The 19,908-nt window shown below is 54.6% G+C and overlaps 1 protein-coding gene across 4 annotated transcripts in view; it reads right to left on the bottom strand.

The window, feature by feature from the left end:
• CHST3 (carbohydrate sulfotransferase 3) overlaps positions 1-10,167 on the bottom strand; it is a 36,208-nt gene extending 26,041 nt beyond the window's left edge. For 2 of the 4 annotated variants that reach the window (XR_005067859.1, XM_037055834.1), the window contains exon 1: positions 9,668-10,167. The gene's annotated coding sequence lies outside the window, so the exon portion shown is untranslated. Of the gene's footprint in view, positions 1-5,601; positions 5,759-9,453; positions 9,623-9,667 lie in introns of those variants that run through there. The other 2 variants (XM_037055836.1, XM_037055835.1) reach the window with 2 other exon arrangements.
• Positions 10,168-19,908: the final 9,741 nt, after the last annotated feature.

Here is a 19,908-nt window from a genome sequence, read left to right as displayed (position 1 = left end):
CAGCAGCAGCTGTGGCAGACTGACATGCTGTGCCAACAGACTGGGCTGAGGAAGCTGGCACTCGGCCCTGGCTTGACTCACACCCCTTTTCCAGGTCTGGCCCACCGAAAGCAAGACAGGCGCCCCCGGGCCCCTTCCAGAGGAGAAAGTCTCACCCCAAAAGGCCATGTCGGCAGGGTGTGCATGGCCAGGTTGCTGATCACTCTCTGCCTCCTAAATGCTTCCACAGTCTCCAAGAAGCTCTGGTACGCGACCCGCGCTCTGCGATGAACACTCCCTGGCACTTTCTGCAGGCACTGCGCCATTTGGCAGGCACAGGTTCGGTCCACTCCACCTTCTGCGATTCTCTGGTGGCTTCACTGTGAAGCGGCTAAGAGCACAGGCACTGACGGAGCTGGATAGCCGAGGGTTTGAATTTAGGCCGTGTGACCTTGAACAAGTCACTTCACCTCTCTGGGCCTCAGCGTTGACATCTAAGTGGGGCTGTCTCATGCAATCAGACTGACACAAATAAATCGGCCTGAGGAAATTAGTATACAAAGGGCTCTCAGACACTCAGCAGTACTTCCAGAAAGGCAGAGGACCCTGGGACCCTGCGTGGTGCTGTGCCCACAGTCCAACCAGGCTTTCCTCTTCAAAAGTGACCCCAAGAGAATAGCAGGTGTCATTCTCCAAGGAAAAGCCACTCTAAGAGCTCAGCCGGAGGCCCTGAGTGTGCCCTCCCCACCCAGAGTTCCAATCAGAAGCCCGGCATGGAGGCCGTTGGAGGCTCTTCATGTCCATGTGACTTCCAGAAGCTGCTGCCTCAGCCAGGTTTATGAGGGCGGTGGCATGGAATCCCAGGTAGGAGGGAAGAGGAGGGAAAGGAGGAGACAGTGGTTGGGGAGCACAACCCAGGACAGGAAACTGGGAAGTGAGGGTCCCTTGCAGGACTTCAGGCACCAGGTCACCAGGAGGACGTCAAAGGGCAGACAGGCAGGTAGGTGGCAGACGGCGAGACGCAGTGAGGTCACGTTTTCCCTAAGTGACTCAGTGGCTTGCCCCGGGCTCTGAATGGTGCGCTGTGTGCTGGGCCGCCTGGCCTCCCTGTCCTCGCCCTCCAGACTTGCCGGCCATCCCTCCTTCTGGCACCTCCTGCCCCCCTCCCCAGGCACCTCTGCTGCCGGCTGCAACCCCAGCCCAGGCACGGCCCCCAGCCCCACCTGTCATGTCCAATCTTCACGCAGGCCTGGCCGCATTACTGCCTCTGACTCCTCCTCCTGGCCGAGTGACCTTGGATGGTCACTCTGCCTCTCCGAGCCTTGGTTTCCTCATCTGTAAAATGGAGACATCACTCACAACTCTGCTCGGTTATGTGGGGCTTCGTGAGAATGTCTGTGAAGTGCCTGGCACAGAGCAGGGGCTTAGTGAGTGGAAAGTATGACATTCAGAGGCCTCTACACTTTGACCTCGATTTACTTTTCTAGCTGCATTAAAAAAAAAAACAAACAAGAAAAAAGGAGAGCCCTGACTGGGTCACTCAGCTTGGCTGGAGCACCGTCCCGCACACCGAAAGGCTGCAGGTTCCAGCCCTGGTCAGGGCCTGCAGGGGAGGGAACCAGTCCCTGTTTCTCTTTCACAGCAACGTTTCTCTCTCTCCCCCCCTAAAATTAATAAATATATACTTGGGTGAGGATTTTTTTTAAAAGGTTAATATTTCTTGACACTCACTGCTCTAAATACTCACATAGAAACACAGTTCATTCTCCTATCACCCCCATGTAGTGGATACGGTTAGTCTTTCCCTCTTACAATAAAAGACTGAGGCACACAGAGGTTAAGCAACTCGGTCACGGTCACACAGCCAGTGAGTGGGGAGCAGTGTTTCCGGGCAGGCAGCCTGGTCTAGAACCTGCTTATACGACCGACACTCCATCCTGCATTATCTCGCCCTCTCCTTCGTGCATCCTGCGAACTACAGTCCGGCTGGAATCCTCACCATCCCTGAATTCCCATCTCAACTTTCCCATCCTGTGCTTTTGCCCAGGTGCCTTCTGGCACCGGAATGCCCAGCTCGCTGTGGAGCCTCCCCAAGTCCCCCTTCATGTCCCCCTTCGTGGGCTCATCACAGTTGGACTCGAAAGTGGTTATTTGTACCCGCCTCCGCTCCTCGTCTGGCCTGGAGGTGCCCTCTCCTACCCCCGGCCCACCTTGCATGGCATCAGGCCTGAGCAGGCACCGGGACCCGGAGATGTGCTGCCCAGCCAGAGCACCGCTCCTGTGCTCCCTGGGGGGGTGTGGAGGACCGTGTAGCACACGGCCCCACTACTTCTGCGAGGACATCCCGAGGGCTGCAGCCAGAACCACCCCCAGAAAGGCAGCCTGCCAGCAGGGCTTTCTTCTCCCTGCTCAGGGGCTAGGACTCAGCCCCCCGAGGCCTCCATTGCCTCGGGGTCAGGGCTGAGCCCTGGAGAGGCTGAACAGGTATCCATCCACAAAAGGAAGAAGAGTAAGAAGCACTCGCTGGTGGGGTTATGTAGTGGGGCCCAGACAGACCGCAGCCACCCACCAGTCTACCCAGTTCACAGGGGCCTCTGGGAGGGTTTTGGGCCCACCCTCAGGCTCTCAGCCCAGAGCCCGCAGGGTAATGACTGTGAGAAGCCATCTCCTCTGGGTCCCACTCTCCCATTCCTTTCCTGTCCCACACAGGGCCTCTGGTCCATGTCAGCTGCCCCCTCCCACTTACCATGACTGCCACCACCTTTGCCCAGACACAGGTCACTCCAACAGGAGCGCCTTGTTCGCCCAGCCAGTAGCTCCTGGAGGGGCAGGTCCACACCTCCTTTGCCCCTGGGCCCCACAGCACACTCATTACCGTGGCTCCACCATCTGGTGCGTGTACTCACTACCTGCCTGGGGCTGCACTAAACACGGGGGCTGCAAGGGCGGACAGGGCAGATGCTGTCCAGCCTTGTACAGCTCGTGCCCAGGGTATGGCAGAGACCGTGAAACCAGCACTGGCAACACAGGAGCATAAAGGGCGACAAGGGGGACCTGCAGGTACCCAAGGAGGGCTGCAGGCTGGGTAGGCTTCCAGGAGACACCCAAACTGAGGCCTGAGGAGGGACAGCAGCTGGCCACAAGAAAAGACGGAAGGAGAGGGTTCTCAGCTGGGAGAGGAAGACAGTTTGAAACTTGGAGTACCAAGTCCCGGCTAATGTCCCTGGAACACCACCGGGCCCATGGAAGCCGCCCGGCATCCCGAGAGTGCTCACCCCAGGGTGGGGATTCTGTGTTGCTGGGCCTGCCCGTTCTCCTTGTTATTTTAAATTCCTCCTGCTGCCATCCACACCACTTCCTGAGACCAGGCCATTGCCACGGGGGAGCAGTGATCAGCGGACAGCTGGCCTTGCAGAACAGCTGTCCCACCAGAAATGCCCTGCCCAGCTTGGCCTGGGGAAGGTGCGGTCAGAGATCCACTCTCAGTGCCCACAGGGGCTGTGGCTACCCCAGAAGCCAGCGTCCGCAGAGCTTGTGGCCTGAGCCAAGGGCACACCCTGGCCACAGTTACAAAATAAAATACAAAAAGTTCTTGTGTGCCATTCGACCTCTTGGCTGCAGCCACAGCAGGACACACACGCACAGGTGGCATTGTGGCAGGTTAGGGCGCCTCCCCGAGCCAGGCTGCGGAGCTCAGACCCGGCTCTGCACTCACTAGCTGAGGGAAGCTGCAACTCGTTCTGCCCGTCTGTGCAATGGAGACAACAGCGGCTCTGACTCCAGGAGTCCCCTGGGAGAACGCAGCGGACAGAGGCCCCAGAGGTACTGGGTATGACGCCGCTCACGCTCGCTGTTACCCCCGATTTTCCTGTGTACCCTGCCCCTGGGCCCCTGCAACAGATGCAAGAGGATGAGGAAAGTGAAAGAAAAATAATATCTCACAGAATAAAAATAAGACAGGGTGCCTGACCTTTGTGGTTAGGGGTGTCTGGGTTCTTTCCCTTCGTGACTTCCCCTTCACAATTGACGCAGATTCTAGCCTCCAATCTTGGGCCTCTCCAGGCCCATCTGTCCTTCACCCTGAAGCAAAAGGGCCTTCTCCAGAGGACAGCCAGGCACCCCTCCCCACTCTCCTTCCACAGCCCAAGCTGCCCATGTGGTCGGAGTTGTGAAATTCTTTCTGAAAATCATTGCAGTCCCAGCTGGGGGGTGGCCCAGTTTGTTTTCAAAATATTTCCTCAGGTAGCACTGCTTTGGCTCAGACCCTTCGACACTTTCCAGAATCCTGCAGGTGGTGAGGCAGCTGGAAAGGACAGGAGAAGAGGGGAGCAGGGAAGAGGGCGGCAGGGTCCGGGGCCAAATCTCAGGGAGCCGTGTGGGCTCGCAGGCACAGGCCTGCACACGGCGAGTGCGAACAGGCACGCCCGCCCCCACGAGGCAATGGGACTCGGCTCATCCTGAAGAGGGGAGCTTTTAATCGGCTAACCTCTGGAGCCTTCTTAGAAAACAGCTTTCGTGGGAGGCCTGACTCTCACTAATAGAGGCACGCTTAACTCCTCACAGATGTGAAGTCACCCACAGCCTCGTCACCTATGATCTGTCACCATCCGCCTTCTCACCAGTTAGGAACCTCAGGCCCAGAGAGGTTAAGTAACTTGCTCACGGTAACACAGCACTTCTGGCTTTAGCATCTGTGCTCTTAATCCTCACATAATTTGTGTTTCGGAACGAGTGTGTCCCTGTGTTTGTTTATCTCTGTGTGTGCATGTATACTTGGCACCTACAAAAGTCGTTTCGGTGTGTAATGTGCCTGGCTGTTAACAGAAGTATTTGTGTGTGGTGGGGGGTATGTCTGAACATGTGTGTGTGTGTGTTTCTGCGCGGGACAATGCATGTCATAGGTTGTGAGTATGTGGGTGTGTCACCTCCCTCCCACCAGGGCTGCAAGCCACGTGGCTCACCCCTCCAGTCGCCTCTCCGCAGAACTGGCGGCAGCAGGACGAAGGAACTGGCCTCCGGAGGCAGCACCAGAGCCTTCCGGCAGTGCCTGCTCCCCAGATCCCAAGCTTGGCTCTGCCACGTACAACAGGAAGGCCCCTTGGCCACTCCCTGGGTCCCAGGGTGGACTTCAGCTGCCACCCCACCCCAGACCCCCGGTTCATTGGGTGCTGGGTTCTAGAGTGGGTCAACTGAATTAATTAAGTTACTAAGTTATCACAAATTTTCTCCGTACCCCGGACATAGTAACTTACAACAGGGCTCAAGCTTCTTGAAACCTTTAGTGTGAACTCACACCTCCAGCACCGCAGCTGACAGGGCCCAAGCTGATAGGACCTGGGTCAACAGCAAAGAACCCTGACATTCCAGTTAGTCCGGGACGCCTTACAGGGGGAACACATGGCACTTGAGTGTTCCGTCACTCGCAAGTCTCCCCTTGAAGGCACAGGACAAGCAAAATCCGCTCGGGTCCATTTACTCTGAACACGTGTGCAAAACGCAAAGCTTCGCAGATGTCACAAACTTGAAAAAGCCCCTGCTGTCCTCAGTCACCAAAGTCAAACACCCCGATCTAGAGACCACCCTCTCTCTGCCCCGCCGAGCGGGCGAGGCTGGGAGACTTACTCAGATGAGGCCGGGCTGAGCCGCAATCCCTGGTGGTCTTTTCTCCCTCATGCTCCTCCTGCCCTGGCCGGCCACCAGTGTGCCTGCACCCAGTGCCCAGCAGGAGGACAGGCCGACAGTGGGTGTGCTGCCTGACTTTTGAAGCTCCCCAAGTCAAGTAGGAGGGGCTAGACTAGGAGGGGCAGGGAGGAGGGAGCTGGAGCAGCAGCCCGTGAGCCAGGTGTAACCAGGGAGGGGGCCAGAACAGAGCTGCCAGGCTGGCTTCTCCGAGGGCTGTTTACTTGTGGCAGTCGAGAGAGGCTGAGCTGGGAGCTGGCTTATTTATTTTTCACACTTTTCCTCCAAATCCCTTTCTGAGAGTCCTCTGGAACCCCAGTGATAAATTTCCCGGGGCCCAGAAAAACCCACAGGCCCCCAGCACACAGCCATCTTTGTGGGGAGAAGGGCGGGGAGGCACAGAGGGCGAAGCATGGGGGTGTGGAGACATGAGGTTACTGGTGGTCAGGGGCTCTGGTGGCCTGCTGGCACCCCCCGACACACACACACACTGGGGGTGGGGTGGGGGCAGAGGGGTGGAGGAGCAACCAGCCAGATTTGAGGCAGTGGACCAGAAGGCTGAGTGGGTCCTCCTGTGAGCCCAAAACACTCGGTCGGGCGGCCAGGGAGCCTCCCCGTGGCCCCCAGGCCCAGCGGCAGGACCCACATGGTAGGGCAGGACCAGCAGCATTTTGTCATTTGTTAGCATCAGAGGAGAAAAAAGAACAAGTATTTCTGTTGAAGGAATGAAAAGCAAGGCTGTTTTCCCCTCCTGTGTGACTCCATGCAGGGCAGAGACCTCTCTGGGTGTTTCCTCATGACTAGGATTCCCCTGGGTCCCTTGCTTCGTGACTTCACAGTGGAGGGACTCGGCCTGCGTCTGGCCTTCACTTGCTATCTGTCAACGCTCCCCAGCACTGGCATGTGCCGGATACCAGGACAGAGCCAGAGCTACAAAGACAAACAGTCCTTGTTCCTCGGGTGGGGCTGCTTCCCCCCACACCCAATCTTCCCTCCTGGATAGCGTGTCCACGCCGGGGGAGTTGGGAGAGGGGCATGGGCACTGCTCTCAGAGCGCTGCACCCAGGTGGGCTTCCTGGGGCCACAGGCCAGGGCCCCTTGTTAAGGTTGTCAGCTCTTCCCATACTATGGAAACCTGCACCAGAGGCTTTGGGGGCAGAGGTAGGGGTGGGCAGAGCAGTGAGGACCCTCTCAGGGGTAAGCCCTCTCAGCCCTCCGGGGGTACTGAATGCCAACCAGACTAAAAGGCACGGCTGCCCCTAAGTGCCCGCAGGGGCCTGAAAGGCAGCGTGGCTGGCAGTTCCCTGGCGTTGGGGTCCCGGGAACCTTAAGAACATGATGCTCTCTGAGCCCTGTTTCTTTACCTGCTAAGTGGAGACAGTAACCACTGTTTCTCGGTGGGGCCTGTGTGAGAAAGCACAACCTGGGGACCAGGTGCGGGGTGTGGGCAGCTCCCCCTACCCCCAACCGGCCGTGCGGGCTCTCTTGAGGCTAGGGTACTGCAGAGGAGTCCAGCTCTCCAGGGCACCTGGTGCGGGACACACCCCTTTAGATCTACCAGGCAAGGGACAGCAGGAGGTGGCAGGTGGGGGCTGCTTCCCCTATGTAAAGGATTCCTGTCCCGGCGAAGGCTGACAAGAAAAAGGAATATGGTGATCTGTCTGAGCGTGTTTTATCTGGCAATTTCTCCTGAACCCAAACTTGTGACAGCTTTGTTCCCACATCTTAGACAAGCCGTGGACCACCTCTCAGTGAATTATCCCCCTGAAATCACTCCCCAGCCCCAGTGTTTCCTGACTCCAGATCCACATGGAAAGCTCTAGCAGCCTGGTGCCACCCCACCTTTGACTCCTGTGGCCCGCGCTGTGGCCCACGCTGTGGCCCACGGCGGGGCAGTGTGTGGAAGCCGATGACCGCAGTCAGGCCCCAGGACCACGTTAGGAAGTGCACCTGTGCTATTCCTTGCTGCCGTGGAGAAACAGCAGGACTCAGAAACAGCCCAGCGTGGCGGAGAGAGCGTGGCTCCAGAGTCAGGCTACCTTGGTTCAAAGCCTGGTCTTGTCCTCCACCAGGTGTATGACCTTGAAGAAGTTACAGTAATTAACTTCTCTGAGCCTCAGCATCTAATCTATAAAGAAGTGATAAAATGTAACCTCATAGATATGCCAGGGCTTACTCAAGGAGGAAATGTATGTAGGGCGAGCTCCTGATTCACAGACATAATGAAAGTGGACTGATGACAATAGAAGGGGACTGGCTGCAGTGTCCTACCTGAAATTGGGGGTGGGCAAGCCCAGATGACTCCCTCTCTCCTCTGGGGCCACAGTCCTGGGTGCTGCCCACATACTTTGCTAATTTCAGCATGAATACCATTTAGAAGCTTGAATTGCACACCAAACCTAGTCACGAAGGGACAGGCCTAGGGAATGACACACTTCTCTGCAATTACATGGCTCCTCGACCTTGCACACTCAGTTGGGTGCCACAGGGAATTATTCCCAAGACTGCCTACCGTCCCAGTTCCAGGAACAGGGGATGTTGCTGCTGTCCCAGGAACGTTGGGCCAGCCGGTGCAGAGGCACACAATCCACGCTCGGTATGGGGCCTGAGAGGGCCCCTCCACCTGTTGCCACCACGGAGCCAGGCCCCTGCTGCAGGGCACAGCTCCTAGACCCTTCCTGAGACCCACCTCCAACATGGCCCGCAGAGGTGAGGGGAAAGACCCCACACCAGCCCCAGCTCGGGCAGCGCAGCAGTGGAGACTTTCCCGCCGCCCCCCTGAGGGTGGCGGATGCCAGTGCATGGGGTACAATGGGACAAGCTGCTGGGGCCGCTTCCCCAAGCAGGTTGGGCAGGGCCCCCTGGAAACACTCAGTACCCACTCCTCTGCAGGAAGACCAATTCCAACCCAGCTGAGGCCACGGGGCTCTGCTCATAGTGAGTCTTTAACGGATATTAATTACTGGTGTCATTATGTGTCAAACAACTATTTACTGAGTACCCACTATGTGCCAGGCACCCTGCTAGGTCCAGGATGATCCTTGACACATCCTGGAGCCTGAGAACACCAGGACACCTCAAAACAAAAACAACTTCGGATGCAATGAAAATAAATAAGGCCTCCGGACCACCGGGCTCCTCCATGACCTTGGAATCTTAGACACACCCCGCCCCGTTTCACAGGTCTATCCCAAGGCCTGGAATCCCTCAGCCGGCCCCAGAGGAAAGTCTGAGGAAGCACATCTGCTGAGGGAAGAAGGGTCTGTGCTTCCCTCGCAGGCCGCATCACCGCCACCACCCAGCTGTCCAGCTCAGCACCGGCCTGCCAGCCTTTTCCACTCTGCTCACAGACCCCATAACGCCAGGGCTGAGTCCATGAATCACTCCCTCCTTTCCGCCGGCCTCACCTCCGGAAGGGCTGCGCACACCCAGACATATCATCCAGACACCATTTCCACACTCAGCTCGCTTCTGATAAACCCCAAGAACAGACCGCAACGTCTGCTTTCCCCTCCCCACTTCTCGGCTTCGGGGTCCTGGCCAAGACTTTTCAAGGACAAGACAGTCCCTCCCACGCGCGTCGCTTCTGGGGGGCTTGAAAGTGGGACGCTGCAGGGGCAGCAGACAAAGACGGTGGGTTTATTTAAGGGCAGGAGAACACGCTAGGTCTGAAGATCCGAGCCGCCGCGCTCCCGGACTGTAAATTTCGGTCTGCCGCGTGTGCTGGTCCGTGTGGCTCCTGCTCAGAGCGCGCGCGCCGTGTCGGTGGGCTGAGTGATGGTGAGCTGTGAGTACCTGGCAGTAGTGAGTCTGGGCGCAGCTGGGTGGACACTGTGGGTGCCTGCGTGGAGTTTTTCCCGAGCCGGGAGCTCCCTCTCCCCGCCTGCGTGTCGGCGCCTCTCCCTCCAAAGTTTGGCGCGCGCGCCCGGACTGGCAAGGGAGGGGGCGCACGGCCCGGCAGCCTCCCGGGGGCCTGGAGGCGGTTCCGGGACTCTAGTTCTCTACTTACCCCAGCCCCGGAGCCTCCTCCGGCGGGGGCGGGTCCGACTCTCCGCGGCTGGGGTCCGGCGCCGGCAGCATCCGCTCGCAACTTTGCCTTCGGCTCAGCGGAACCAGCTCCCGCGGGGCCCCGGCTCCGCGCCCTCCCCGGGGAAGGCGAGAGGGAGGCGCGGCGCGGCCCGACCCGGCCGGTTCGCACGCCCGGCGAGAAGAGGCGCCAGGCGGGCGCCGCCCCGGCCAGCGAGTGAGCGAGAGACCGGTGCTGCCTGGCGCCCTCCCCGCTCGGCCCGAGCGGCGGCGGCGGATTCCTGAACTGCGTCCAAAGCGCCCGGGGAGCCCTCCTCCTCTCCGTCCTCACCCCACCCAGCTCCTACCCCTGCGTGCCGACAACTTGGGAACGGTTGGCGAACTTGGCTCTGCGAGGGTGCGGGCGGCGTGCCGGCCGGGCCTCCGGTGGAAAAAGGGGAGGAGAGGGAGGAGCTGAGTGGGGAGGGGGCCGCCCCCGCCCCCGGGGAATCGAGCTCGCCGGGACCCCTCTGTGGGCCTTTGTTCCGGGCGCTGCCGGTCCGCCCGCCCCTCCCCGGGGACTCGCTTGGGGCCGCTCGGGTCCCCACCCCCTCCCAGAGAGGCTGGGAGGGGCTCTGGGCCCCTAGGTGGGGAGGTGGGGGAGGTCTTCCTGGCTTCCGTCGGCCTGGTTCCCCCGCGCCGCTACCAGCCTCCTGTCCTGCCCCTCCCCAGAGAGACCCCTCTGGCTGCTCGGGTTCTCCGCCATCTCTGCGGGGAGGTGGGGGACCGGGCCGGAGGACCAAATGACGGCCCCCCAGGCTCCCACAGACCATACACCCTCTCTCTGACACCTGGGAAGTGAGAAGGAAGTAGGATCCACGAGGGCCGGCTAGAGCTGCTTCGCGATGTCCTCAGACCCTCCTGGGAAGCTGGCGCCTCCGCCTGGGGGCCGCTGCGCGAGCGAGGACCGCGTCGCCCGGAGTGCGGTGCAGAGCTCGGAAGTGGAACACAAACCGAGCCTCTCTCTTACCTGTCTGGATCCAGGTGATGCCTCCCAGGCTTTGATTCCTCTGGTGAGGCTTTTCTCCCGAGTCTTACCGACAGGTAGAGCATGAGCCAATAATTCAGGCCTTTCTAAGACCAGTGGCCCTGGCATTTAATAGGATTTAGACACGATAAATCATTTCCTGCAAAGGAAAAATAGGAAAATCAAAAAAAGCAAAAACCTCAACATCTGCACTTGGCCTCCCTCTGTCATTTTGAACATCTGCTGATGAGAAACCCAAATAGAATCGAGCCCTGACCTCAGCCTTCCGGGGAGCGGGAGGTCCCTCTCCACTGTCTGGGTCCAGACCAGCCTAACCTCTGGTAAGGCTGTGGGCTGCAGGGCGCGCTGCTCCGGACTGTGAAGTGAGACCTTGGTGTCTCTTTTAGCAGAAAAGCCTTACTGTGTGCTTCGAGTTTTATCGTCAACAGTTCTGGGACCTGCTGTGGAGAGCAGGGCCTGCAGCCACGCTTAGAGCACGCGCAGCAGAGCAATGACGCGGGGGGGGGGGGGGNAGCGGGGCGGGGGGGGGGGGGGGGGGGGGGGGCAATGCAGCCCCCCGACGCGCGTGTGGTGCACGACACACGCTCTCAGAGCGCGCACAGGGGAGCGTGCAAGCCACGTGCCAGCGGAGGCTGCACGAACAACACCTGCCTGTCAGAGCTGGTGTGTGCAGCATGTGCCTATTGGCACAAGGAAACAACTTGCGCTTATCCAAATTGGGAAAATCATGTTTACGAGAAAGTGGGCAAAATCAACGTGACTTTGCAACTAAAGTCAGCATAAAAGCAGAGGATTGAAGACCATGATGACAAATCCAGAGAGTGGGTCACTTTGACACGTCCTGCCTGCTCCTCCAGAGAGAAAGTGCCCTGTGCTTCAGTCCCTCGGACTCTTGGGGCTCAGGCTCGTTATCACCCAGGCCCTTGTGTGCTGTCCTTGTTGACTGTTTCTGAGAGTTTGTCGTTGTTTCTACATTAGTACGGAGTGGGGTTGAGCCTGCACGGATAGAAACGGAGTACCGTGCACTCCCCCGTGTTGGCTCACTGTTATTTCTTAGTGCGGGTGTCACCGGTACAGCTGGTGGTGGCTGCTGGTCGTGTAGGCGGCTTGCACTTTCGGTTCCTGAGGTCCAGGTCAGACGACCAGAGCTGGACCGAAGGTCGACTTACAGGAAAAACTACTCATATATCTCAGAACATACACTCGTGACACCTGCTACAGGGAACAAAGATCTGGTGAGAATTCAGACCTCAGGGCACCTCCTGGTTAAGCTCCCTGGTCCCTCTCTCCACCTCTCCTGGCTGCCCTCAGCTCATATGGAAGGGGGTCTGGCTCTGCCCCAGGATCGGCCGATTTTCAGAGCAGGTACCTTGACACAGGGGTTTCTCTAGCCTCCACCCCCTCTTCTGGGAAGGAAGTTCTCTGTTTCAGCCTCACAAATCTGCCAGAAAGGTACATTTATCTGCACCTGCTGGACTTATAAGCAAGGCCTTCGTGTAGAATGTATGTACTCTTGGGTTTTATTGCCAGAACTTGGAAATGCACCTCAGGGATTACGAAAGCCGAAACCCAGAACCATGTCACCACCAGATCAGAGGAGGATGGGACTCAGTGCTACTGAAGTTGGGGTGGGATGGGAAGCACCTGTGGTTCCTGGGAAATTCCTGTGTTCACCCAATGCATACTGAGCACACATTGAATACTGGGGCCCACAGAGCTAAACAAGCCTTAGTTTCATCTTCTGTCAAGAGAAGACAAACCTATGTCTAAATAAATTCCAGAGATTAGCCCTGGCTGGTATGGCTTGGTGGATTGAGTGCTGGCCTGCAAACCAAAGGGTTGCTGGTTCAATTCCCAGTCAGGGCATGTGCCTGAGTTGCAGGCCAGGTCCCCAGTGTGGGGTGCATGAGAGGCACATTGATGTTCCTCTCCCTCTCTTTCTCCCTCCCTTCCCCTCTCTAAAAATAAATTTAAAAAATTAAAAAAAAAATTATAGTGATCAGTGTGCTATGTGAGGTGAGGCTGGAGGTGGGGGTTGAGGGTTTCTCCAGAACAAGACCACAGGCCCGCCCACCACCAGGGGGCACCAGGCACATGGAATGTGATGTGGCCCCCGGAACTGTGCAGCGATGCAGCCCTATCCTGGAGCTGTGGATCCCAGGCCTGAGCCTAAGAGATGAACTGAGTTCTGCAGGTGGAAAGGCCAAAAAGGTAGGGGTGGGACAGGGCTTTCCAGGTGAACGGATGAGTAATCGAAAGAAGCAGGAGTGTGAAAGGGTAGCCATTCTCCGTGCTTTGGGCTGGCATGACAGCCAATGCTTGGGCCTTCAGGGAGAGCATCCCGGTACAAATGAGAAGTACAGAGTAAAGGTCTGATCCAAGACACCAGGAACTTTCATCCTAAAGTGGTTTAGTTTCTTCCAGCGATTGCTCTGCCCAGAGAATTGCTCCCAGTTTGTTGTTGTTTTTGTTGCTGCTGTTGTTATTTTGCCGGCACCCTGAGAACCGGAAGAACGTCCCGGGCCAGTGGCAGAGTTGCACCGTGGTTAAGACATGGGAGCCCGGGTGCCATTTCGTGGCATCCAAGCTGGAGTCACCGGGAATCGGACACACAGTCGTCACGCACCTCCTGATGTGACATGCTGAGTAGGGCACGACCCTGAGTGTGAAGCGTTCCTGTCCAAAATACACCACCCAAGCCCATCATGAGCAGACACCAGACACACTCAGACCGGGGGACGTTTACCGAACAATGGGCCTGAAGTATTGAAAATATCATCTGCATGAAAGACAAAGAAAAAGGCTAAAAATCATGCCAGATTAGAAGAAAATAAACAGAGAAGAGTGCTGAGGTAGGCAGATTCTAAAATAATCCCCAATGGCCCTCCTCTCCTGGAGTTCACGTCCTTGTATGGCCCCTCCCCTCAAATGTGCCTGGGCCGGTGACCTGCCTGTAATGAACGGAACACAGCAAAGGCAACGGGATGTCACTTCTGAGGTTGCAGAAGACTCTGACGTAGGTTCCAGAAGACTGTGACTGCTAACTTGCTAGCGTTCTCTTTTTGGCTCTTCTCAATTCCCTTCTTGAGACCAAATTGCCAAGTGATGAGCTGCCCTGTGGAGAGGCCCATGTTTCTAGGAACTGAGAGAGGGAGGGCCCTGGCCAACAGCCAGCAGAACACACAGGGCTTCAGGCCCACAGGCTGCAGCAACCTGAATTCTGCCCACCGTCGCCTAGTACCCTGGATGCAGACCCTGCTCTGGGTGGGCCTTGAGATCACTGTTGCCCCGGCTGACAGCTGGGAGCCCAGCTAAGCCACATCTCGATTCCAGACCCACAGAAACTGTGAGACGGTTAATGTTGTTTTAGGCCACTAAGCGATGGGGTGACTTGTCACGTAGCCACATATACGGTAACTCATACAACCACTAAATGCAATGAATAATCCTGAACCGGATCCTGGAACTGAAAAATAAAATATTGCTAGGAAAGACATTTAGATAACTGAAAAAATAGAAATAGGGACCAAATGAATAAAAATATGCTGTCCATATTAAATTTCCTGAATTTGAAAACTGTACTGTTTTGTGAGGTGATGCTTGGTTTATTACAGATATACGCTGAAATATGTAAGGACATGATTTCTGCCACTTTCTCTTAAATGGTTCAGAAGCAATAGTAATATTTCTTATACATATTATATATGGTATAGTCCATATATTACAGAGAAGGACAGTTTCATTTACCCTTTGTGTAACAAACCGCCACAAAACTCAATGACTTAAAACAACAAAAATGTATTTCTTCTTACATTTTTTTTTCTTGTATTGATTCTAGAAAGAGAAGAAGGGAGCAAGAAAAAGAAACATTGGTTGCTTCTTATAGGCGATCAACCCAACCGGGAACCAAACCTGCAACACAGGCATGTGCCCTGAGCGGGAATCAAGCGGCAACATTTCGGTCTCCAGAACGATGCCCAGCTGGGCCACGCTGGCCAGCGCTACTTCTTTAAGTTTTGTGGGCTGCCTGGGGTGATCTGGAAGGCTCTGCTCCTTACGGCACCCGCTGAGGCTGCTCTGCGGCATTCGGCTGGCAGTGGGGCTGGGCTGCGAAGTCCAAGAGGGTTCACTCTCCCTGCGTCACCTTCGTGCTTCCTGACAGGCGCCCGCTCTCTCTCTCTCTCTCTCTCTCTCTCCACGTGGTGGCTTGGGCTTCCTCCCAGCATGGCAGTTTCAGAGGAGCAAAACTTCTTCCCTGGCAGCTTGCTTCCAAGGGGGAGGGGGTGTACGATCCCTGTTTCAAGGCAGCCCCGCTGCCTGCTAGGCCAGGGGATTCCCTCAGCAATTCTCGGGTCTGGGTGAATCCTCTTCTCTGGTCCAGGAAGACCTACTTGGCAGTGACTCAGGGAAAATCCAGGGGCGAAGGAGGAGGGAAGAGGAAGACTACAAAGAGATTCCCGCAGCTGCAGGTGACAGACCCAGGGGCTGAAGAGCGCAGAGGAAGCTCCTCCCTTCCCCCACCGCCTCGCCCGTCTCAGCTTCCTCTGCCCTCTGATCCTTTCAACCTAAGAGTTCACTTCAAGATGTCGGTCAAGGGGTGGCCCTGGCTGGTGTAGCTCAGTGGATTGAGCGTGGGCCTGTGAACCAGACAATCAAGGTTCGATTCCCAGTCAGGGCACATTCCTGGGTTGCAGGCCAGTTCCTGGCAGGGGCCAGTTCCCAGCAGGGGATGCACAAGAAGCAACCATACATCGATGTTTCTCTTCCTCTCTCCTTCCCTTCCCCTCTAAAGATAAATGAATAAGATACGAAAAAATAAATTTAAAAAAAGATGTCGAGGGGTGGAGAGGGAGGAAGAAAAATGCCACTTAGCCCAAGGTGCCAGGAGGTTTACCCATCTCACTTCATTTAATCCTCGCGCCAGCCCCACCAAGAAACCTTTATTGTCCCCTTTGAAAAGAGGAGGTGGCAGAAGTCTCAGGAGGTGCAGACCCATCCTGCAAAGGTATTGAATCAAAGAGTTTGTTCATTTCTTATTTAATGACACATTTTTGGCCCAGGACTGTTCTGTGCTTGGGAACACAAGGATAGATGTTGTCACAGCCAACAATCACTGCAATGATGCTACTCAGCAAACATCCTGTGCATCTCGGTGGCTTTCAACAGCCTGCATTTATTTCCCTCACTCACAGGTCCGAGGGTCAGCAGGGATTCTGTTTCTGGCCACAGTTGGCTGGGTTTGCATCCAGTCCTTGGGTTGGGTTCACATCCCCATACTCTATTTGGACCAGCGGCTTCCTAGCACACATTCTCTCCAAGGGAGTACGAGAGACAAGTCAACCCACCCAAGCACATTTAAAGCCTCTGCTGACATCACTGGCCAAAGCAATTCCCATGCCCAAACCCAAAGTCAGTAAGGCAAAGAAGTCTATTCTAAGTCTATTTGTGCTATGGTAATGGCATAGATAAGAATTCTGTGACAAGGACTGTACACATTTGAGAGCAGGGATCCAATCTGCCACAGGTGACAAGGCACAGGCCTGGCCTTAAGGGAGCTCCCAGTCCAGTGGGTGGGGGTGGAGAGGGACTCATAAAGATACAATCACAATGCCGTGAGATAAGTGTGACGAGGAGGTGTAGGTGGGTGGCACGGGAGTGTGCTTGCGCATGCATGCAAGCCACAGGAGCATGGGGGTAGCCACCCACCTCGACTTTCGAGAGAAGGAGGCTGCAGAGGTAAATGCTAATGGATAGAATAAACAGGCACTCTTGGTTGAAATGGAGAGAAGAGGGTGGGAAGCGAGGAAGGGCATTACAGGCAGTCACAACTGTGAGCAAAGGGGAGACCAGAAACTGGACGGTGTATTCAGGGAAATTGAGAAGCCGTTTGCTCTCTGCAGAGCATAATGGGGAAGTCAGCCGGTGTCAGGAGTTGGTGACCGGGAGGTGCAGGCAGAAGCCTAGCCACCAGGGCCTTTGTCCTGTGCTGAGCATCTTCCTCTCACCCCCCAAGGCATTCCCACCCTTTTCCACTCTGCTCCCTGTCCTGAGTGACAGGCCTGGATGAACTGCAGCCAACGCCTCTCCAGGGAAGATGGCAGGATAGTTTTTGCATCTCCCCAAATTTCTTGCTATGGACAGAACTGTGTCCTCCCAAAATTTGTATGTTGAAGCCATAACCCCCAGAGTAACTATTTGGAGGTAGGGCCTTTAAGGATATGATATAAGTTGAACGAGGTCAAAAGGGTGGGGCACTAATCTGACAGGACAGGTGGCGTCTTCAGAAAGGGAAGAGGTACCAGATGTCTCTTTCGAGTGCGTGTGTGTGTGTGTGTGTGTGTGGTCACAGAGGAACGGCCGTGTGAAGTCTCAACGAGAAGGCAGCTGTCTATAGGCCAGGAGAGAGATCTCACCAGAGGAGAGGGAGGAGGGGCTGGGTGAAAAGGGCCAAGGCATTAAGAACTACAGATGGACAGTTATGAAACAGTCATGGGAAGGTAAAGTAGGGAATATTGGAACATTGTATGGTCAATACTATAACAGTTACGTAGGGTGCCAGGTGGGGCCTTGAAACATCAGGGGGACGGCTTTGTAAAGTACGTATTTGTCTAACCACTGTGCTGTCCACCTGACACTAATACAAATAATATGGAATGTGACATTTAATTGCAAAATAAAATAAAACGGAAAGAGCCCTGGCTGGTGTAGCTCAGTGGATTGAGTGCGGGCCTGTGAACCACACGATCGCGGTTCTATTCCCAGTCAGGGCACATGCCTGGGTTGCAGGCCAGTTCTCAGCAGGGGACTCACGAGAGGCAATCACACATTGATATTTCTCTTCCTCTCTCCTTCCCTTCCCCTCTAAAGATAAATAAAATCTTTAAAATAAAATAAAATAAAATAAAATAAAATAAAATAAAATGGAAAGAAAAGTCTCGCCAGAAACCAATCCCGACAGAGCTGTGATCTTGGACTTCCAGTCTCCAGAACTGTGAGAAAATAAATTTCTGTTTTAAGCCACCTACTCAGCAGTGTTTTGTTATGACTACACCCCCGTCGGAAAAAAACCCAAACAACCAGGATAAAAAAAATCAAAAGACCCACAGACAGCACCTCCAGCAGAACTGGGAGGCAAGTTAAGCCCGCAAGCCCAAAGTGCAGATGGGGTGGGGACAAACCACAGCCGGCTCCCAGACTCGGGCGATATGAGTGTCTCTGCGGACAGAGGAAGAAGTAAGGCAACCGAGCTTCTGACAGTTCTGAGAGCAGGCACCCCCTCCACACGCACACCACTGACACGTCCTCCAAAAATACGGCAGGCCAATACAGTAACGGCTGAAACCGGCATGTAGTTCTGCAGCGTCCAATTTGCATGGGAGTGCCAAGGGACCGAACACTGCGTAATGAGGTCTGAAGCCATCTGGACCCTATAAACTCACTTTTGTTTCCCCTATAACTTCCTGAAACTAATATACTCAAGTTCCCTTTCATGGCAAAGCCCCACCCGGGGCCTGGGAGAGTAGAGGCCAGACTGGTTAGGACAGGCACACTGGAGACGAAGAGAAGCTCCAGGGGAAGAAGGAGTTGGGGGCGAAGGATCAAGGGATTTCAGAAAATGCAAAGCTCTGTGTGTGTGTACACATATATATTACATATACACATGTATGTATAGATAGCGTTCTCGAGGCAAATTTTATTTTGGAAATATGGCTGCAAAAATGATCTCCTCATCCCACGGGCTCTCCTAACAATGTCCCCTTGACACTTGTCCTTTTAAATGCTGGGATCTATGTATCTGGCTAAAACTTTGTGACTGGCTTGACCCACAGAGTGCAGGGGAAGTAATGGCCACGTGACTTCCGGGACTATTCCAACGTCATGCAGGTCCATCATTTTTCCAGAGATGTTTGCGCTTGGAAATCCACCACCATGCAGAGAGGAAGCCCAACAAGCCACACAGAGACAAGTCACTCTAGGCGTTCTGTCAAACAGCCAGCATGTGTGAGTGCTGAGCCTTCGGAGGACCCGAGTCCCTAGCCATCGAGTCCCCTGAGTGCAGTCTTCCATCTGGGAGACCAGCATCCCGATGCCGACCTGCCCCCCTCACTGAGGTCTTTCTGGGCTTGCAGCCCACAGAACCTGTGAACACAGTCAAGTGTCTGCTGCTTTACACACTACGTTTGGGGTGATTTGTTATTTGCCACTAGACTTTGGAGTCTCAACAGAATCAGGAGCCTAAGACCCAAGAAGTGAGAAAGCTATTCTTGCTCACCCCACGTACTGGGAGATTTATTTTACTTGAAAAGGAACATTAGAAATGCATCAAGATTGAATCCTGTGGCAAATCATTAAAAAGTGGAGAATAGGGAGCAAGATAACAGTCCTACAAATAATGAAACCATGCCAGAATGCATGCTCGCAGCAGATGAAAACTGTAACTTGGTATTTCCAAACAAAATTGCACAATTTTTTAAATGATAGAAGTTATGAAATACCATAGATCAAAATTAGATAAACTCAGAAATGAGTTGGTTGGGGAAAAAGGAAATTTTGAAAAGAGTGAGGATAAAAGTCAGAAAATAACTAATGATAAAAGATAAGAAATCATTTCAAAAGTAAAGATGAAAAGAGAAATAGAAGAGAGAATAACCATAATACGTAATATTGTAAGAGAAAAATAAAATGGAAATGAGGGCCTTGTAACATATAGAAGTAAAACATAAAGAGACAAAAAAGATTCAGGAGTAAGTGATACATGTGACACTCAGAAAAGGAAGATTTTGACATACATGTACGAGGAATCCATAAGAAACCCCAAAGAAAACTAAAACCATGAACCAGAACAAATACCCAAAACCATAATTCAAAGAAATATTTCTCACAGAGAGCATGGCCTGAAATTTCATATCGAGGGAGCAAACCCCATACCTGGGCAAGTCAGCTCTGAGACATAAGTTTAAGAAAACTACTGGGTGAAGGAGGAGGAGGAGGAGGAGAATTATTATTAGTATTATTATTATTATTGCAGTAATCCAAGCAAAAACTCCAAATCACCGATGAGGAAGGACAAGCAAGTCGTCAGCCGACCGCTGAACAGCCCCACTCGGTGCCAGAAGACCCTACGATGACACACGTCAGGAACTGTGAACCCAGGACTTTACACTCGGTGAGACCCACCTTCATGCATTAAAGTCACA

This window comes from Sturnira hondurensis, unplaced genomic scaffold (genome assembly GCF_014824575.4).
Source record: "Sturnira hondurensis isolate 20B ecotype Veracruz unplaced genomic scaffold, ASM1482457v3 Scaffold0008761, whole genome shotgun sequence".
Classification (NCBI taxonomy): Eukaryota; Metazoa; Chordata; class Mammalia; order Chiroptera; family Phyllostomidae; genus Sturnira; species Sturnira hondurensis.
Note: the sequence above shows the minus strand (reverse complement) of the source record. Positions and strands in the feature narration are given on the sequence as shown.